At 35.6% G+C, this 18070-nt stretch overlaps 1 pseudogene across 1 annotated transcript in view; it reads right to left on the minus strand.

Moving 5' to 3' along the window:
• Positions 1-3964, minus strand: part of LOC149804096 (uncharacterized) — a 9384-nt pseudogene extending 5420 nt beyond the window's left edge. The window contains exons 1-3 of the transcript XR_016420297.1: positions 3568-3964; positions 1585-1839; positions 359-630 (exon numbers count right to left, since the gene is read on the minus strand). The product of XR_016420297.1 is annotated as an uncharacterized LOC149804096 (transcript). The remainder of the gene's footprint in view (positions 1-358; positions 631-1584; positions 1840-3567) is intronic.
• Positions 3965-18070: the final 14106 nt, after the last annotated feature.

Raw genomic sequence — 18070 nt, forward strand, 5'->3', positions numbered from 1 at the left:
ATGTCCGGAAGTCAGATCTCTTGATAAAGATGACCTTTTCTCTAACTAATACAAGTATAATGCCATCACTTTTCATATTTGTATTTGCACAACAAACATTGCCACTTTTACTCTTGATAATAATAATAATAATAATAATAATAATAATAAAATTCGTTGTGCTATGTTGGCTTTCATTGTATAACTTACTTGCATCATTAAAACATAAAACAGCTTGTTTCTACTCTACTCTATCAAGGTTTACCTGGGAGAACTATGGTAAGAAGTTGAAGCATGCCAGTAAGAAATGCGCAAACAACTAGCTTGTGTTCCTTAACATCGAGATAAAAAAGGAGTTTCGGATAAAAATCGTTCTTACGTCGAGTAAATCCGAATTGATGCAGACTTCCACTTCTCTGATATCATGAAATTGACGACCATCTCCTCTGTGGCAGAGTACTTCATTTAACCTGTCTAAATCCAGCGGGTCTATCTCAATTGTCTCATCATTATTGCGAATTACTTTTGCATATCGTCTTCCTTTATTTTGGACTGTGGTGATAACTGAAGTACAGCTAATAATCTTCTCTGTAAGAACGGGGTCTTGAAAAAGGAGATTCAAACACGACGATTTGCCTGCTTTTGTTTCACCTGTAAATGAAATAGAAAAGTAAAGTTCACGTTAGCAAAACACTTAGAACATTATTTTGAAATTACCTTTATGCATGTTGCTAATTTCTCTGCAGAGCTGTATGCTTACTTTTGTTATGCTGTACTTCGGTTGAGTTTGACCTTGAAAGCAATTATGAGTGAAACGAGGCAAGTAGCTTGCTTTTCTAAAATATATTATATACTGTGTGGAAAAAAGAAGCTCTTGGAGCATGTAACAATTGTTTAATGATTCTTTTATTAATTCTAGACAATATTGATGGAATTTAACTGATAATTATCATCCTCGTGCAATCTCGCATAGTTAAGCCAACATTTGAAAGGGATATACACAAATTCTATTGATTTATGTTGCAAAATTTATTATGGGTATACACAATTTATTATGGTTATACTGCTACAAATATAATGGTATGATTGACATAATTAGCCCAACTAGTATAGATTCTATTCGAAATACCGTGAATTTATTTATTTGTCTTGGGTCATATATGTGGTGGTCTTGTTAGAAGATGATGCTATTTCGCTGTTGTTGATATATTTTTGATGGTCTAGGGTACGCATTTGCAATTTTCTCCAGGGCGCCGGCCAAATAAGCGTTTCTTAAAGACACACCCTACCATGTACATAAACGGATAAAACCATGTGGAGGGCTGTAGGTTGTCCGTTTGGCACTTAAAATGACTTGAAGGAATCACGAAATCTATAAAAATATTTACCCTACAAATAAAGGTAAATTCACAGTACGTGATTAAATGAACTTGACTGTGTAGGTACACAAATGTTTTCGCTCATCTCCTGAAACATTAAGGTTTGCAGGATCAAAGACCTGGGCTCTGGTGAATTTGATAAAAGGAAAAAATGAAGTCTGCATTATAATTGGTTTATGGATACGTAATTAATAATTAATATTATTGCAATTAAAGTCATAATCACCTGCTACTAATATCTTGCAGCTTGCATTTTTTTCTTCCAATAGTTTTTCCTCCTTTCAATGTCTGCCGCCAGGTCTTCTGATGTTCCTTCCTCCTTCAGGAGCATTGACAGAGTCTTGATGGGATTATCCTGTGGTATATCACTTTCAAACAAACCAGCTCCTTTGAGCACGTCATATATTTGGATAATCAGTGATTTGAGCTGTCTTCTTTTGTCTCTATCCTTTATTGTTGCTTCTTGCATCGTCTGGACAATCTAAAGTTATGTATAACAGAATGAGAAAAGATATACGATTATAGAAGACATTCATGTACTTGCGACTTAAGGACTGATAGGAACTTAAGACACTGAAACTAAATGTGAGAAATATTTGTTCTAGACAAACTCATATAATTCAACAGTGGTGTCCGAGATTACAATATGTTTGAAAACAATTGCTATATACATGGAAAAAAAATTGAACGGGACAGTCATCTCTGTTCATTAGTTATTGAATACTGTGACAAAACGTTTTTAAATTCCACACAGTATTAGCACTGATTCATTAAAAGTTAAATCACCAAACAGCTAGGGGTAGTTCTTTTGGCCAGACTATTTTTAAAATGAAAGGTAAAAATAGATAATTCACTTTTACACTGAACTAAATATCTATACACAACATAATAGAACATAATTTTATGACATATGCAAACAAATACATAGCCAATGCGATACATGTGTGTGTGTGTGTGATTCGGGTTGTAGCTTTAACATTTTTTTAGTCATATCACTACTATGTCTGCAATATGGCAGTTTATAGTGATGTCTAGCACTGGGGCATCATGCCGCAGACATGAAACATCATGACCCATCCAGCCTCATTATCCTAACACCAGGCCGACCAGTCCAAACAATAACCTAGCGAGGCAGCTGTTAGTACTATTTTTATAAGTCTTTGGTATGATTCGGTCGGGATTCGAACCCAGGACCATCCCCAACCGAGGCGGACGCTCTAACGACCAGGCCACCGGAGCGGTCGCAACGCGATACATCATCCATGTACAATACAGTGTTGCATAAATGAATTAATAACTGAATGAGTAATGGCGATAGAAAATGTGTACACATAAATCATCGAGAGAGAGAGAGAGAGAGAGAGGGAGAGCCATCTTCACGTCATATAAAATTGTTGTTTATGCTGCTTTTTATAACCATTCATTATTTCTCAGAATTGATAACGAGATGTGTATTGACGAATGGAGTTACCTGCCGTGTGTGTCATCTAGAAAATGTAGTTCTACCGCCATTGACGTATAGTCATTTTGGAAGTTGTTACACTGATAATGTTTCTACCTTTTCTCATTCATAATGATTCAATAAATAAAACCGATCCTTAAGATTTAAGCCTGAGATTTGGTTTGAATAAAGAAGGTAATAGCTCGGCAAACAGTGTATGGCTAGGGTCCTCAGCATCGAAAATCATTTGATCACCGGTGAATAACATGATTGCGACTATTTGAAGCGTAATAGCAAGCAGGAGATATATTCAAACATTGTAGTCACTTCTGATTCCTTTTTGTGCAAGATTTACCCTTGCTACCGACAATATGATTAAGTTTAATCACCTCCTCTCTTTCTTAGTCGGTCTGAATGTCAGTTTTGCCATCATAGCCAGGTACAGAGAGAGAGAGAGAGAGAGAGAGAGAGCTTCAGTTATTTCGTTTTTTGAAAATGATCTGTTTAATATACATTTTTGAGAACCAACCATTTAAGGGATTTGTGTTGTAAGAATGTTCTTTTAAGGAAAAAATCATTATGGAGTAGCTTGTATGACTATGTTGCTATAAGTACTAGGCTTCTATAACGCAAGTTCAAGTTTAAATTTCTCATCAACCACAAGTTATATTTTTTTCTCTCTCAGTCATCGGATTTTCACGTATTTGCTTATTAGTGGGATATAAGACAGGGAATAAAGAGAGAATTTCGATTCAAATTACTGCTTACCTTATTCCTAATATTTCCATGTTTAATCTTCTGATAATGGAGCATAAGTCTATTTTTAATGTCATCTAGGTCCATCAAGCCTTCATCAGGTATGGAAAATTGTTCTGTCAAAGTCATGGCACTATCACTATCCTCCAGAGACCTTATCAGGTCTGGAGTAAGTTTGACTGACCGTCTCGCCATTTTAGGATGTTGGAGTCCTTAGACGGATGTCAGATAGGTCCTGAATAGTCCTCTCCGGACTCGAGAGTCTGTAATGTATATTTTAGGTTATTTACTAAATATTATATATCAAGTCCTCACTTTTCTTCGTAAGCTAATACACATAAGGTCAAAGTTTGCAAGCCTGTCATCTAATCGAAATTAAGCTTATCGTGCTAGCTATACGACAAACTTTGGATTTACATTATGACATTATGTACAGTCATCTAAATACACTCAGTCTGCATTTCACAATATATATTTGTCTTGTCTTTGTCTGGTAATTAAACGTATGCGCATGCGTTCTTTCATGTGATTCGCAGAATCTGCGAAATCGTAACACGGGTATTCCCCATATACAGCTGGATTAAACTGATCTTCCTATACAGTACCCATTACAGTACAATAGAGGATAGTTTCTTCATGTATGAATGCCCCGTGGATTTATTTTTCTGACGGATCAACAGACGCTGTCAGCGTGAGTCCAAAAGTAAAGAATTTTAAAATGCACTTCGTTATTTGCTATGTAGAATATATTTTTCCTATGATAGTTGGAAGATGGGCTTCCCCTCCACGCATGTGACACGTTCTGTCCATACTAAAAAACTTTACGGCAATAACATTGACCAAAATAGAGATCGAATCTATATATTTCCCCACTATTAATTATGCTTACAACTATTAATAAGACACCGACCATCCAAAGCAGAGATTTGCGAACGTGTGTCACAATGTAGCTATATGATTCATTATATTCTATGCTCTCTCTCTCTCTCTCTCTCCATGGACCAACATATCATTTCCGCCTGTCGAAAATACCCTACGCTGTGATGTCTACATTTTAAGAGTTTGTTCTTATAGGGATACGTCATTGTAAACGTACACCACGAGCAGTTAATATCTGTGCCAATATGCGTGAAGGTCATACTGCACTAATTTGTAAAGTGTGAAAAAGTTATTGGACGACAAACGTGGGTTTCTCGGGTTAATAAAATTTCAAATTAAACTTAAACATAAATCACCATATTTCACGTTCAGCCACTAGGCTACCATTGCCCCTCTACTCTCATAATTAATATGTATCAATTAATTTTCAGGTATAAAGGAAATAATGGTTTCTGCAGTTAAGTCGACAAATTATCGCTGAAAATTTAAGCATATATCTCCTGTGTAAAACATTTTCTGTTTTGGAGCAGTTTCCGAATCTCCTGGAGTAGGGAAATTCGATAGGTGGCAACCTGATTATTCCTGTAGATTTCAACTTTCACTTTGACTGCCCCGGAAACGCAAACACATCAAAACTCCTAGATTCCATTAATGCTTTCAACCTCAAACAGTCAGTTAACCGACCAACCCATAAACATGGTCACATTTTAGACTGGATTCTTCATAGACCTGATGATAACATTCTACGGTCCTCCCTGGCATCCGACGAATTTGCATCGTATCACCTCAGCATTATATGCCATCTTGACGTATCAGTCCCTAACCCTCCACCTTTATCTGCTACTAAGAGAAACCTCCGTATGATAAATAGAACCAAACTAATGCATGACATCCAAGCAAACATAACAACTTGCCTATCTCCTATAGCAGAACAACTCGATAACTGCCTGCGTTCATTGCTCGACAAACATGCCCCATCTACCAAGCACAGAGTATCAATTCAAAAGTGTTCTCCATTGTATAGCAGTCTTAGGGACCAGCTTCGCACTGCTAAAAGGGACTGCTGTAAAAAGAGACTGCTGTAAAGCTGAGAGGCTCTGGCTTTCCACCAGACTCACTATTCATAAGCAAATGTATCAATCCGCTAAGAAGAATGTCACAAATATAGACCATGCAGCGAAATCAGCCCACTACACTAAGATCATGGATAGTTCCAGCTGCAAAGAGCTCTTCGAAATTACTAACAAGCTGAAGTCAAGGAACAAATGTACACCACTTCCAATTACCTTCTCTCCAGTCGACCTTCCGGACATGTTTGCAAATTTCTTCCGTGACAAAGTACAAACCATTAGAGATAAGCTTGACACCACAATTTCAATTGACTCGTCGTCACCATACAGTTGGAATACATAATCTCAGCAGCAACGATTAGCAGCATTTGAACCTGTCTCTATGTATTTCTTACGTACATTCCTGATGAAGAGTGCACCAAAGTCATGTGAACATGATCCAATTCCAACATCACTTCTGCGTCAGTGGTTAGATCCAGTATTGCCTTCCCTAACTGATGTTATTAATACCTCTTTCTCATCCGGGGAATTCCTATCATTTTTCAAAACTTCCATTGTAAAGCCTCTGCTGAAGAAACCAACACTAGACCATAACGATTTAAAGAGCTATCGCCCAGTTTCTAATCTCCCATTCATGTAAAAAATCTTAGAAAAGGTTGTTCTATCCCATCTTGTATCTCATCTGAAATCATTCTTTTTAGCAATGTACAATCTGCATATCGCCCCTGCCACAGTACTGAAACTAATCTTCTAAAAGTAGTTAATGACATTCTCTCTGCGTTGGATAGCGGAAAGATTACAGTCCTCACCCTCCTTGATTTGTCTGCAGCATTTGACACAATAGACCATGATATATTACTTCACAGTCTCCAGCATGTATTTAGCATTCATGATATAGCCTTTCTGTGGTTCAAGTCCTACTTGGTCAACAGGACACAAATTGTGTCTGAAATGGAATACAGTCTAGCCCAGTTAATCTATGTTGTGGTGTTCCACATGGGTCTGTTTTGGGACCTGTTCTCTTCATTCTATACATTCAGCCACTCTCAAGTGTCATAGATTATTATCCAGCGTCTCACCAATTGTACGCTGACAACACCCAAATATACAAACCTAGCCACCTAACTGAAGTTGATGCTACCATCTAAGGTGTAGATAGGTGTATTTCTGATGTGAAATCATGGATGACATGTACCAAGTTGCAGATGAATGACGATAAAACTGAGGCCATTTTGATCACAACAGAAAGACTTTCTTATTTATATCCTTTACTTCAAACAATAAATATCAGCAACACCAACATTAAATTCACACAGTCAGTACGAAACCTAGGTGTTACTCTGGACAGTACTCTCACATTGCGCCAACATGTCATGAACATATGCAAGGTTGCATATCTTGAGCTGAGACGCATTGTGTGTTCATTAGTACTTTCAAGACTGGACTATTGTAACTCAATTCTGTCTGGCTCATCTCAATATCTACTTTAAAAAATTCAAAAAGTTCAAAAGTTCAAAACACAGCTGCTCGGATCATACTTAGAGTACCATGATCAGAGCACACCTCCCCGCTGCTCTGTACCCTACACTGGCTATCCATTCGATCCAGAATCAAACCAAAAATTTGTTATCTGTGTTACGTTTCACTGACAGACTCTAGCCCAACATACCTATCCGACCTCACCCATGTGTACACACCAGCAAGATACTTACGCTCCTGTTCTGACAATTGTATACTCATTATTCCCACTATGAAAACAAAGTCATATGGACAACCTTGTTTTGCATAGCAGGGCCCAGCAACGTGGAATGAATTGCCCATTGAACTTAGAATTGCCCATTGAACTTAGACACAAAGACAGTCATCCCATTTAAGAGTACTCTTAAAACTCACTTATTTCGACTGCAAGAACAAATTTAAAGACCCAATAATGTATCCTACCTTAAATATTTTCCGCATGTTTTTTACGTTTTCTAATTCCATTGTGTTTGTTTTTTGTAATCGTCTCATTATGTATGTTTTTTATGTTATAGGTGTTGTCTAATGTTGCATAGCGCTTCGAGCTTCTAAAGATTATGCGCTATACAAAGTCCTCATTATTATTATTATCATTATTATTCAATTTCCTTAACACACTTAATTATGATTGACGTTCCTCAGTTCATCAAAATCAAAATGAAATATACGGCTGGTTCTCAGATAATGTTCAAATTTTGGAATTCATTCGCCACATTTTCCAAATGTCAATTTGTCACAATTTACTGAGAATTCATTTTTAGGAGTTAATGAGATATGGTTGAAATATTTCAAATCTTAACACATATCTATATTTTGCCGCGGTAAATAACTTTTATCTTCACTACTAAAGACATATACATATACGCTTCATTTCCAAACTCAATGGGATCGCGTGAAATGGTATCTTTCCTCAAACACATTGGAGTGGTAAAACGATTTTCAATTTCTCTTCTCATTATTTATTGAGTGTGTTTGTTTGGAAACTACCCAGTAGTACTTCCACATGTATGGACTCTGTATTAAAATAAATTAGATATTGTTACTTTATTTTTTGATAATCTAAATAAGAGTTGGTAAGTGTGGTACTCATCAGTAACAGTCTTTTTAATATTTCAGATTTGTTAGTACCAAATAAAAAAAAATATTATTTAACTAAAAGTTTCGTTTCGTTTAAATTTTTTATTGCCACATTAATAAGCTGAACATTAAATGGTAGCATCAACTATTGCAAAATATGTCTTCTCAGTGACAGCACGACCTGCCCTTGTAACTGCAGCGGAAGAACGTTTATCAAAGAATATGGACATAAACCCGTCTCCCAATAGAGATACGTTTATCCAACCAAAGCATAGTTACGCGGTAAATATGGATCGTCCATTGCACTCTAACGGGTACTGCATCAAACAATGTGACATGACACGCATTGGACAGTCTGTGTTAAGAAATGATCTGTATCTGTAAAAATGTTCTGTTTATTCAGGAGGACGCTTGTTCTTTAATTTATGGTTTGTAAGACAAGGAAAATCTACTTTTAAAAGTTGATACTAGTTCAGATTTCTTTGTGACTATGTGTACTCACAACCAATAAAAGGTGCAATGTCTTTTAGGGTGAATGAAATAATTCGTTCTTCTTTCTGTCTAAATAGTTTTCATTGAAAAACAATGTCGTAAAAAGAGTCCCAAATGGATAATGATAAAATTTTGAAACTCGGTGAATAATGTCCAGCTTTTCTTACAAAGTCTCGCAAAAGATGAACATTATTCAACTCGTTTCAGAAATTAAATATTAAATCATTACCCATTTTGAGATCCTCTAATTATAATTTCACTTATATACCTTATCTATCAAAAACGAAATCCACTTGATTTACGCATTCTGCTTGCAAGGGTGGAAGGAATTAAAACTCGTTTGATGATACATTAAGATACAGCCCAAGAAACAGTTATATATAATTTAACCATGGAGAAAAAGGGAACACACACACACACACACACACACATATTTTGAACTCTTATTTTCACATAGCGTTGTATTTGAACTCAAAAATCTATAATAGTTTCAGTTAATTGTACAACTTACCTTGCCATTGCTTTGCAGACCTGTTATCTAATATCTAACACGAGAAACACAAACTGTATGTTAGCTGACCGAGCCGGTGCGATATGGCACGTTTCCTAGGTTGGGCCATTGTCGAACCTTCAACTGGCTCATCGGTTGGGAACCAGACTATTCCTTTAAGACATGTACTGAATGACGCTTGGCATTACTGGTGCCAAAAAGATCAGCCGAACTGAGATTTCACGGTTTTAATGAAGGGGACCAGTCAAGAAATAAGTGAACATAATAAGAAGTATATATGGATTGGACTGGCCAGGACTGGTTGGTAATTAAAATAAGAGTTCAGTAAGAAGATTATTTTTAAAGCTTCTCCTAGATGAAACTGAAAAACTAGAGCTAATGTTTTATTCATCGAAATGTTGTCCTTTTTCAGACTTACTGCAATAAGCACCTTACTCTTTGGTGCGGGATTGAAAACACATGTAGATCCAGAAAATATTGCGGTTCATGTGTTTTTTTTTTGTTTTTTTTTAATACAAAGACGCTGTCATCAAGGACATGTCTATACTGATAAATATAGCTTTGATCATAATCACCCAAAAGTGTAATGGTACGTCCTCAACACCAAGTGTCCTTATAGAGAATTTAGTTTTTCACACGTGTTATGGCACACGGATTGAATCTAGCCATCATAATATTTGAACTTTTCCTGGGACCCACATAAAATTATTATTCGCTTGGAATATGCATGCCTATTTAATTTAAGTACATTAAAAAAGAAGTAGAAGTAAGGAATATGCATGCCTATTTAATTTAAGTACATTAAAGAAATATGTAGATGTAAGGAATATGCATACCTATTTAATTTAAGTACATTAAAAAAGATGTAGAAGTAAGGAATATGCATGCCTATTTAATTTAAGTACATTAAAGAAATATGTAGACGTAAGGAATATGCATACCTATTTAATTTAAGTACATTAAAAAAGATGTAGAAGTAAGGAATATGCATACCTATTTAATTTAAGTACATTAAAAAAGATGTAGAAGTAATTCATTTACAAAAGCTGAATGATTAAAACGAACGTATATAACAGAAAACGGCAGTCATCTGATGTCAATAAATAATATGTAATCATTTATTCCTTGGTGACACACACAGGTAGCTGTCTACAATGTCTGCAGCTACTAACGGAACACGCTGTGAAGGAATTTGCACGCCGTTATCTCCTTTGGTAGCCTGTCCCAAACTTGTAGAGCAGCAAAACCGAAGGAAGCAATGCCATACGTTTATAGGTAGACCAAAGAAAAGCATTAATATTCCTGCAATTGTAACGAGAACTTTTTCAAATAAGATTTGAGATACATATGGGTGTCATGCCATATATGACTTTGAAGAAAAGAAGATTCTAAGGCCGTAGTTAGAAAACGTTTTAAATGTAGTGTTGCTATTCCTGCCTCTGTAACCAGTTGATCATAGGAAATATTTGAGTTCTCTTAAATGATACATAAAACTCTTAGTTAAATTTTTATAACTTAAATGTAGTCAGATTTTAAAAAAATATACCATGCTAAAAGAAGAAAAGTACGCATGAAATAGCGGAATTTTGGAAATTTCTCATTTAAAGCCAGGAAAGTACCAGTACGCTTTAATACATTCAGCTGTCGTAAAACGTATTACACATGTATACTCATTAGTGATCAAGGTGCTGTAATATGTTGTGATATGAAATATCATGTAATTCTCATACCACCTTTATGGAACAAAAATAAAAAGATAAAAACAAATTGTCGACTGTTAATAGACTAACTTTACATTGAAAATTTATTCTTGGCATATTGTGATTGCATGTTTGCTAGATTTTGATCCGAATACATTATGTCATGGGTAATACTCATGATTAAATAGTCATAATCAAAGGGGTTATAGCTATAGTCAACCACAACAATGAATTCTTGTCGTCATTGACGACGGCCTAACTCGTTTAGTATTCATCGAGCGGTATATGTGTAGTGACAGCATGGAATGGTTATGTCTTTTCCTGTCTTTGTTTCTGCTTTGTCATTATTTATTAATTGTGTTTGTTTGCCTACCCATATGTAATATGTTTAAACGAACGAGGAAGGGAGTGTTGTCCAATAGCAATGACTTTTGAAGCATGAATACTTCGTGGTAATAGATCTACCTAAATATTCCAGCAGAAAATCTCTGAGGGGGTGCCGTATTCTTCATGCAGGTCCTACCCATGGTAATTAAGACTCGTATCATCACTATAGCCAGATTCGGTAGGAGAAAAATATGTTTGTTACCTTACTTTTATGTACAGCTTATATTTCTTTAAGAATTTGGCTGTTTATTTGGGGGGGTATCTTTAGGGATGGGGAGTGGGAGTGGGTGTGAGTGTGGAAGAATATATGTTTTCCTTAAAAGCTATGAGATTTTGTTTGTTTTGACTGTGGATAAGTTCTGGTCATCAATGAATATTATTAACGGTAGTTCTTTATTTCTACAGCTTAGTGCAAAGACATTTTATCAAGTAATTTGGGGGTTGGGTGTGTGTGTATGTGTGTGTGTGTCGGGAGGGGCAGATATTCTTATATTCTTATAACAAAAACGTTTGTCTGATTTTCTAAAGCAAAATGCCTGTCTATACAAATGTTTATTAGTTAATAAATTATATGTATCTGCGTCTCTTTGCCTCTGTCTTTCAGTTTGTATGTATGCAAGAAAAAGCATTAGTTTCGATATAGCATGGCTTGTGATGATGGTGTTGGCAGCAGTAGTAGTAGTACTAATAGTAGCAACGGTATTAACAGTACAATACGGAAGAAGTAGATGTAGGAGGAGTTGTATGGAACAAAATTGGTATGAGTGTGTTGCATATGTTGTTGCTCATGATGTAGCTGTATTTGTTGTGCCCATTATGATGATGGTAACTGATCGTTGATAATATTTTATTTATTATATATTGTGAGTTCATTCAATATAAGTATTATCATTGGCAAGAAACAGGTTCTTGAATATTGACCTAGTCTTGTTTGCTCTGTTCAGTTCCAATACAATTGACACATTATCTCTTTGCCTTTGTCTATTTACAGACTTAGAAGTTCAAAACTTCCTAGCCGCGATAATGTGTGCAGTTTTAAATTTCTGATCGATATATAAATCCAGGGTCAAACGGATCACACAAGTCCAATTTATAATTATAATTTCGCATATAGACTCTACAATCCCAAAATAAAATGCATTGGGTTTCATCAAGTAGTTGATTCTGACTTTGCTTGAATAACGTGGAGGTTCTCGTGCGCCTTGAGTCCTTACCGCTAACCATGTCCCATCTTTTTGGGGATCAGTGTGTACCCGTGTTAATTAGGGCGATGATACATGAGAGTGGCTATCGATCTTTTATCTCTCGTCATGGGTTCGGAAAGTCATGGGTTGAATTCCTGTCTGGAACGTTGTGGGTTCACTTTCTGTTTGGAACGATTTATAACTCCTTAACTTTTTAAAATTTAATTTCTGTCATTCAGTAGATAGAACAAAATAAAAACTAAATTAAAAAGTGAAATAATGCTGCATCCAAACATTTATTGTTAATTTGTCATCCAAGAAATTATGTTGTGGTTTACGAGCGTCAATGTATTATAGTAGCTTCAAGGATACACCTTATCATTCGTACATATACTTCTACTGGGTTGTTCTCGTACCAATGTGTCAAATTGGCTCGACGTGCCAGGGAGATCTCATGCACCTAGATTCCTTATTTTCAGCCATGTTCCACTGTAATTATTATTATTATATTTATTTTATTTATTATTATTATTATTATTATTATTGCACATCGTTTCTGTCTATTTAATCGCGCATAAAATGAATTGAGCCATCAGCCATATGTATCGGGTATTTGGTACATTCTTACCTGTTATGCATAGAGTTTTTCCGCATTTCAAGAGAAAGACACATAGCCAATTTATGGCAGCTATATTTACGTAAGAAAATCATCCGAAAATTTCGAATGAGCGAAATTATGCATCGGATTGTTTTCTTGATGTTTTTAACAGCCAATTAAACTTGTAGCTCGGTATTTCGAAATGTCGACGGATCGTTGAGTGTTGCGATTCGAGGTGGGTGTTTTTTACCAGAAATACATTGCACAATTCGTTGCACCAGAAATACATTGCACAAATCGTTGTACCAGAAATACATTGCACATATCGACTGAGCTCCCTTCAGCTGACTATACCTCATCGGCCGTGAGATATAACGGAGTAGGACAACGCCTGACATTTTTTTTATCTGTCAACACACCTCATCGCAGTTAAATCAACAAGTGAATCGAACTCATATGTTTAGGACGAGAATCATTAATTAACTAATTAATTAATTAGTTAATAACGAGAAAGTAATACATCTTAAAGCCTCGGACAGCAAGTAGTTACCGTTTACTGCACATGTTGTCTATTTCCTACTATTTAATGTAATGTGAACTATTTAAATAATTGTTTGCTTTATGCATCGTATATTTGCTTTGCTTTTCCCAATATAGTTTGAATTTAATTTTGTTCTATTGCGTTTTGGTATGCTTAAATATATAACGATATGTTTCTTATTTATAAAAGATTTAAACTGATTTCAACTGAAGCAATACGTGGACATTATAAGGAACATTTCCTTTATCATGTGTTTTCACAAAGCTAATATGTTAAATGGAAAAAGAAGAATGAAGAATAATTTCGATTTGTACTGGATCTGCGCAGTTGTCCGTATACAAGCCAGAGTCCATCAGTAATGGACTTGCCCACTTGTCTGTATAACGATGAAATTCGATTTGTACTGGGTCTCCGCAGTTGTTGGTACACAGGCCAGATTCGATTAGTAATGGGTTCGACCACTAGTCTGTATACAGATGAATTCCGATCTTAAACTTAGCAGAGATACCGTTTAACTATTACTAAAATAGTCTAATTGTTTGAAAGAAACACTGTTCTCTTTTATTTTATTGGAAGGTGGGCTGAGTATGTAGAAAACAGACAATACTAGAGATTAGATAAAGATATATAATTTTGCAACGCGATAGAGCATACAATGTAATACAGCATACAATGTAACATAGAATGCAATGTAATATATAGCATGCACTGTAATATATCATATAATGTAATACAGCATGCATCGTAATATATAGCATGTGATGTAATATATCATATAATGTAATATAGCATGCAATGTAATATACAGCATGCAATGTAATATATCATACAATGTAATATAGCATGCAATGTAATATATAGCATGTGATGTAATATATTATATAATGTAATATAGCATGCAATATAATATATCATACAATGTAATAAGGCATGCAATGTAATATATCATACATTGAAATATATCATACAAAATAATATATCATACAATGTAATATAGCGTGCAATGTAACAAAGTTTCGTATAGATTCCTCTATTATGTAACACATATCCACAGTGTCACACACAATGTCAGTCGATGACAGTACACGAGTCCAGACATTCTAGTTTGTGATCCCTGCATGTAAATCTTTTATTTTGAATATAATTAAAATCAGTAATTTAATGTTAAATTTAAGTTTGAAAAATCAATGTAAAAATGTACACTGACAAGTCGTATTTTTGTCTGATAAATCTGACTTATGACGCGGTCAGTTCGCTATGTCAAATGCCATGGACACTTTGTGTGGCCATTTTAGATCTTAACTGAACTTGTTTTTGTTTGTGTGCCTGTATGTGTGAGAGAGAAAAACATTGATAGGAAGGCACATACAACTGCTGGGTTAACACACTCTACACGTACTTCTCGTATTTTTTCTTCTGCAATGAGAAGAATGTTTCTAAGGGTAATGACATTAATCTTCTAAGAATTGTGTCTAAATTCTAAACTTCTATTTCGGTGTGTGTGTGACAAATTATTTTCGAAAGGCTAATTGTACTTTATATATGTGTCCATGAAGTAAATAATAATTCCATATTCTGTGATTGATACTCATTTGAAACATCATATAGAATAAACCGTCATGTTATACGGTGTCAAAAGTACAAGCAATATCTGCGTACAGTATGCTTTGACAATCATTAGTATAAACAACAACATATAGAATAAACCGCCATGCCATACGGTGTCAAAGCTACAAGCAATATCTGTGTACAGTATGCTTTGACAATCATTAGTATAAACAACAACATATAGAATAAACCGCCATGCCATACGATGTCAAAGTTACAAGCAAGATCTGTGTACAGTATGCTTTGACAATCTTAGTATAAACAACAAGGTAACACTTGTAACTAAATGTTTTAAAAACACACACACACACACACACTGGAGATATATTATTAAGACTTAGAAGTTTTAAAATTTGCATGTATCCTCTTTAACAAAGTCTTTAAATAGCACGTGGAATCAATGGGAGAAGCATTATGAATTGATAATTTATATTGGAAAATCCGCTGGCCTTTCGATACTGAACAATCTACGGACGGAGCAGGAACTATATGGTAGGGTCACCATCATTATTTTTCTTTTAGTTTCCATAACATTTTTCTTTACAACATCTTTTTACTGTTTATTCCATCTACAATAGTTAAGTCCCTTGTTTTGGCAGTGGAATTTGTGCACTGCTTTGATAGCACCAATTACCAAAACGCATGTATTTTAAAAAAAGGTAATGAGATTTGGCGTCGTCTTGTTTAAGATATTTATGACTATATACAAAACTGTTTAACAATTAAACGTTGAAGAAACATTCTTTTTAAGGTTCTACACCTGTGAATAATTAGTTGTCAAATGGGGAAATTATATCAAGTATATTAACACAGAACTCAGCTACAAATTACCACATCATGGAAAAATAGAACTATGCCTGGAGCACTATGGAACCCTTATGGAATTATCTGAAAATTCTCATGAAAGGAACGTTAACTTGAGAGTTCATGTTTGAAAAGAGAAATCCAGGAATGTACAATATGTCATTTCAGATCGAGTCTCCCGTAAGGAACATTTCCATGACGTATCAGGTTCACATGATGTCATCCGGTAAACAATACACAGATGTATTTGCAATGACGGCTACTGTATTTTGGACGTTCTCTTCCAAAGAGTGACAGTAATGGTACGGGCATGTTCCGACTGGATCATTGTTAGTGTATTATCTAATATCTTGAATGGATGAGTTGTTTTCCTACATGGCAAAAGAGCTTCGCGCAAGCGAGTCCACACAAGATGTCCGATAATACACATATAAATAAAATTGTAGCGATAGAATGCATCCGAAGCCATTTCATAACACAATTTTGTGACTTGGTAATAATAAAAAAATATTTTGCGTCATGCGATAAGCAGAATGTTATATATGAGTTCAGTTCAATGAAATGTATGAAACTCACTGAATAATATCAATCATTTGCTCTCCAAGACAAAAGAAAAGAAATTACAGATTCGATTAATAAATTTCACTTGAAATTAGCACAAACATAAGATCGTTTATATACAACTAGTTTTGTATTACATTACAATGCAAAAGATTGCGAGGGCATGCTAAAATGTTGCACAACTGCACTGATGACAACGACGGTACTAATAATCAGTTATCTTTAATGTTACGTCTGTGTTAAACATTAGCCAGTTAGAGTGATTGAGTATGTATGTATGTATGTATGTATGAGTATAAGTAGCAATAGGGGATGTCATACGGACAATGGGAACATACATTACAAGACCCCCCTGGGACGATATATACGTAAGATTTTTCAGACCCCCCCCCCCCCGGGACGATATAGGGACAATGGGAAGTTAGCATGGGGAATATTGGGACTGTATACAGACAAGGGAAAGTGCGGTTGTTATATAGGGACAATAGGACTGGAACAGGTGAGGTGACGTCACGGTACTGAAGATTAAAAACAATTTTGCAAGGGGCTTACCTCAATCGGGCCAAACGGCAAACAGTGACAGGGGGTAGTGGGTAAGTTCAGCTAGTACAGCGGGTAGCGGTTGGCGGGTAAGTTCAGCTAGTTCATAAACTGTACCAATAAAACCGCGCTTGGCGGGGTCGAGACAGGCGGGACATAGACAATTATAGACTGAGACATATACATATATAACACATACAACATACTGACAGAGATTGATGAACATCATTCTATGACATAAACAACTATACAACCGACTAAAAACATGTTAGGCAAGAAAGCAACTCTTTTCGATGCATATAGGTTGCCCTGAAAAGGGCCTTAGTGTTTCCTCTTCTTGCTCTTCTAAGTTCTTCTTTTCCTCCACCATCTCCAGAGTTTTGTTATTGCTGTCTTCTACTTTTTATTCTCCTCTTTCTCGTCCCCCTGAATTCCTTTTCATCTTCCTCTTTTTTCCTCCTCGCATTCTCCTCTTCCTTTTCGGTCTTTTCATTCCATATCCTCATTCTTATTCTATCCTATACATCCTCCTTCTCCCACTCTTCTTCTTTTACCATCTCCTTTAACATGTCCTTTGACTTGCCCAAGTTGTTGATTTCCATCTTGACTCGATGGGAACTATAAGAGTAAAAATTTTCATTAGGATTCACCAGCATTTCTTCAATCATGCCCCAATATTATCCACAAAGTCTTGCAGGTTCTTCATTTGCTCAAGGTGGTTACTTGCTAACTTGATTTATTCAATGCGGAATGACGCGAATGACGGACGATTGACTTTATATTTGTCAAGCACGGACGTGAAGGAAAACATCCCTCCGCCAAGTCGCACAAACACACATTTCAGATATAATCTACTATCCATACAGATCGAAAGGGTTAATAATCCGAATTTACTATCAAAACAACAACATTTACTATCCACACAAACTTTCGCAAACTCACACAAACCCAAAATCTACTTGCCATCCACGGGAAGAAAAACAAACACACAATATCTTCTATCCACACACGAGATGGAGAAAAAACACAAACAAATCCAGCATCT

The sequence above is a fragment of the Sinohyriopsis cumingii genome, chromosome 3 (genome assembly GCF_028554795.1).
Source record: "Sinohyriopsis cumingii isolate HCF-2022 chromosome 3, ASM2855479v2, whole genome shotgun sequence".
In the NCBI taxonomy this organism is placed as follows: domain Eukaryota; kingdom Metazoa; phylum Mollusca; class Bivalvia; order Unionida; family Unionidae; genus Sinohyriopsis; species Sinohyriopsis cumingii.